The sequence below is a fragment of the Pantherophis guttatus genome, chromosome 1 (genome assembly GCF_059756535.1).
Source record: "Pantherophis guttatus breed Tessera chromosome 1, ASM5975653v1, whole genome shotgun sequence".
NCBI lineage: Eukaryota > Metazoa > Chordata > Lepidosauria > Squamata > Colubridae > Pantherophis > Pantherophis guttatus.
This window is the reverse complement of record NC_142063.1, coordinates 130,937,161-130,941,401: the sequence shown is the minus strand read 5'-3', so window position 1 is coordinate 130,941,401 and position 4,241 is coordinate 130,937,161. Positions and strand designations below refer to the sequence as shown.

At 36.3% G+C, this 4,241-nt stretch overlaps 1 long non-coding RNA gene across 1 annotated transcript; it reads right to left on the bottom strand.

The window, feature by feature from the left end:
• Positions 1-1,184: 1,184 nt before the first annotated feature.
• Positions 1,185-3,309, bottom strand: LOC148116565 (uncharacterized). Its single transcript, XR_015731107.1, has 2 exons — positions 2,329-3,309; positions 1,185-1,813 (listed from the first exon to the last, which is right to left on the bottom strand). It is a non-coding gene; the product is annotated as an uncharacterized LOC148116565 (long non-coding RNA).
• Positions 3,310-4,241: the final 932 nt, after the last annotated feature.

The following is a 4,241-nucleotide window of genomic DNA, read 5'->3' as shown; positions in this document are numbered from 1 at the left end:
AGAAAGCTCCACTCCAACACTGTGGTAGTCATTTTCCTTTCCTTTCCTTTCCTTTCCTTTCCTTTCCTTTCCTTTCCTTTCCTTTCCTTTCCTTTCCTTTCCTTTCCTTTCCTTTCCTTTCCTTCTTTATAGATAGATAGATAGAGAGAGATAGATAGAGAGAGATAGAGATAGATAGAGTGAGTGAGTGAGTGAGAGAGAGAGAGAGAATATAGATATATACACTCACACATGCACAAGACACAAGAAAAGAAGTGTACAATAGAAATATAATATTAACAGTAAAAATATAACCTTCACCCTGGTTGAATGCTGATACTTATATCTCAAACAAATCTAATAAATTACCCCTTTTGCTCTATGGGTCTACAAAGTTATACATTTTCCATCTATGTGTGGTAAATTACTATCACATTCTCTTAAGAAAACCCCAAATATACAAATATATTGCCTGTCAATCAAGAAAACTCAGAAAACTGTTAACTGTTAATCCCCAAAATAAATCAGGTTCCAAGTAATGCACCCATTACAAATTGAACTCTGAAGCATTGCATTTCCTCAAAGAACAAATTCATTTAGATACATTGCTCTGCAACCCAACAAGACAGACACAGACTTCAGAGGATAATTAGAACTGCAGAAAAAACAATTGCTACCAACCTGCCTTCCATTGAGGACCTGTATACTGCACGAGTCAAAAAGAGGGCTGTGAAAATATTTACAGACCCCTCGCATCCTGGACATAAACTGTTTCAACTCCTACCCTCAAAACAACGCTATAGAGCACTACACACCAAAACAACTAGACACAAGAATAGTTTTTTTTCCCCAAACGCCATCACTCTGCTAAACAAATAATTCCCTCAACACTGTCAAACTATTTACTAAGTCTGCACTACTATTAATCTTCTCATCATTCCCACCACCCATCTCCTTCCACTTATGACTGAATGACTGTAATTTTGTTGCTTGTATCCTTATGATTTATATTGATATTGTTTCGTGATTGCTTATTTGTACTTTATGACTATCATTAAGTGTTGAATCTTATGATTCTAGATGAATGTATCTTTTCTTTTATGTACCCTGAGTGCATATGCACCAAGACAAATTCCTTGTGTGTCCAATCACATTTGGCCAATAAAAAAATTCTATTCTATTCTATTCTATTCTATTCTATTCTATTCTATTCTATTCTATTCTATTCTATTCTATTCTATTCTATTCTATCATCTTGGCACAACCTAGTGGAAAGCCAGAACTGAAGTTCCCGTGCTTTCCACCCCAATATAAGTAATAGTTTCTCAATTTTCCATAGTTTCACATTGTCCAACCAAGTTGAGAGCTGGTTGCTTGGCAACTTCTCTTCTCCTCCTCCTCCTCTGGTTAGTACTTGATTCATTGGCTAGCTATGTTGTTTTGGCTGCAGGCTCTATCCCCCTTGGCTCTCCCTCCTTCAGCTCCAAAACTGTGTCAAACTGAATTCATGTCAGAGTACCTAAGGATACAAACAATCCCACAGCCCAATCAAATTCAGGCTTGACATTAAACTTCAAAGTCCTCTATTAACAGTCCATTGTTAAATTTAACTCACATAAATTCCACTAACAGCTTCCAAACTCCTATAAACGTGTCCAAACCATTGTCTCTAATCAATGCTGTTCACTTTATCATCTCTGTCAATTTTAAAATCCTTTCTTCCACTGTTGGTATTCCTTTTTCTTTCCAATATTTGACAAATACAATCCTTGTCACTGTCATTTTATACAGAAATAATGTTCTGAATTGTTTTTCTGTTGATTATCCATAATACCTTGAAGGGAAACAATAATAAGGATATAATAAATAATACTAGAATATGATATACTGGTATACTAGATTTTGTAACCATTAGGTTCCTGTAATACATATATGCCTTTGTATTTGTATCACATATATTATGCATTTATATTTGTATCTCCTGTTACAAACATATTGTTATTAGGCCTCTGTAATGTATCTGGTATTTGTCAAATGTATGTCCCTGCCATTTGACCTGAACTCATATCAATCTTCTTTCTGTGCTATCTAAAAGCATGGTACTTATCTCAGTTGAAACTACAGCCATCAACAAAGGGATAATTTACACCTCAGCCCTAATTTATGTTTGATCTTCCAGAGCCAGTGGGCTAAGTGGCCAATTGAGTAAACAAAGAAATGCTTAAAATAAAACTAATTGGGAAGTTTCTATTCCCCCTTGCAGGGCAACAAGGAATACACAAACCTAAATTAGGAGGCCAGAATTGGGTACTAAACTGACGTCTCTGAGGGTATAAAAGGACTCCATACCTTCCCCAAGGTGTGGCTATTTCCTCGCATGCATTGTATCTGTATGTTCTGGATATAGTTCCACCCAGTATTTTGTTTTTGGCCATAAATAAAATCTGCTTTTTTGCAAGCCTCGTCTTGAGTCTCTCTCTTTGGCATTCTGGTGACTCAAGTGTATTTTGGGACCTTAAAACCTGAAAGAAAGGCTACAGGTCTCATTAATATTTGCATTTTAAGTATTTTCTGCATAACCATTCTTATATTTATCCATTATGATTTAGCAAGTTTACAAGACTATCAGATGTGATCAAATGTACCTTGATTACATTTCCAGCATTTCTTGGAAATTCCATTATATATTCTTGCCGATCTATCTGGAGTCAAATACCATTGATACATCATCTTATAAAACTTTTTTTTCAAGCTGTAATTCAAAGTAAACTTTAAACCATGAATCCACCTATTCTCCCGTTGGTCTAGCATTTTATTATAACCAAGGTTTTCTGCTCATTTTACCATACAATCCTTAACATGCTCACTATTGTGGTCTTTTTTTTTTTCATTGAGAGCAGCTTCCCCAGCAGGGGTTGCTATTCAGCAGGTTCTGACAGGTTCTGGAGAACCGGTAGTGGAAATTTTGAGTAGTTTGGAGAACCAGCAAATACCACCTCTGGCTGACACAAAGTGGGGTGAGAATGGGGATTTTGCAGTATCCTTCCCCTGGACTGGGGCGTGAATGGAGATTTTGCAGTATCCTTCCCCTGCCATGCCCACCAAGCCACACCTGCCATGCCACACCATGCCCACCAAGCCACACCCACAGAACCGGTACTAAAAAAGTTTAAATTCCACCACTGTTCCCCAGGAATGAAAACATTCCTGTTTTCATTCATTGTTCCCTAAGAGAAAACCATTTTTAAAACTAATGTAACACCGGGGAGGCCCCATTTGATAACTTTAATATGCCTCATCTATTATTTCTATTATTGAAAGGCAATTCTGCAAAAAAAAAAAAAAAAAAAAAGTGGGGTAACTGGGGGCCAAACATTTTGCAAGCTAAAGTTTGCCCACACCTTTTTTAAAAAAATCAAAACTTGTGCCTTGTGCTGTATTTTTTATTCCTGGGTCAATATCCAATCTTTTCTCCTAATGTGCGATGCAGACGCCCAATTGTTCTGCACAGCCACAAGCTACTATATCATCATTATTATTACCTCTCTGTTTCGTTGATAGATGTACTCTATGTAGATAGCCACACATCAAAATGGGTTCAAAATGTCTCACCTGCAAAATAAAAGAACAATACCTGGCTGATTGCAATTCAGCATTCTCTTCAAACATTAGATCCAGCAAAATGTATTCAAAGAGAAATGGCAAGGGAGAATAAAAGATGATTCCAGGAGAATCTTAAATTATTGGTGTTTTTTTCTTCTGTACCACTTGGCAATATTAATTAACAGTTGGACACAAATTGCATATTAGTTTAATTGCATTCTGCTGTACTTACTCTGTCTTTTTTGTTAATTTCACATAGAATCCTTTGCTATTATAGCTTTCCCCTGTATATTAGTTACTTTGAAGTTGGCTTTTTTTCAGGTCTGTCAGCTATTCTAAGGCATTTAGGAATGAAGCATGTTAGGTCACACTGATATTTCTTTCACCTGACTTTTGATTAAAGCTGGGCCAGAAATACATGCATGATGTTTTGGAACTGGGGAAAGTAGAGGCCCTTCTATTATTTTATGTATTTTATGCTATATTTCTAGCAACAAAAATGCCAGCTTTGTGAGATATGGCAGAGGTAAAAGCTGGACAAAATTTGAGATTTGGATGAGAGAGACTCTCCAGAGAGAACAATTAAAACAAGCTTGTTTTAACTATTAAACCAATATCCTCCAAGTAGGACATCTTGAATGTGGCTTGAGGAAAAATTA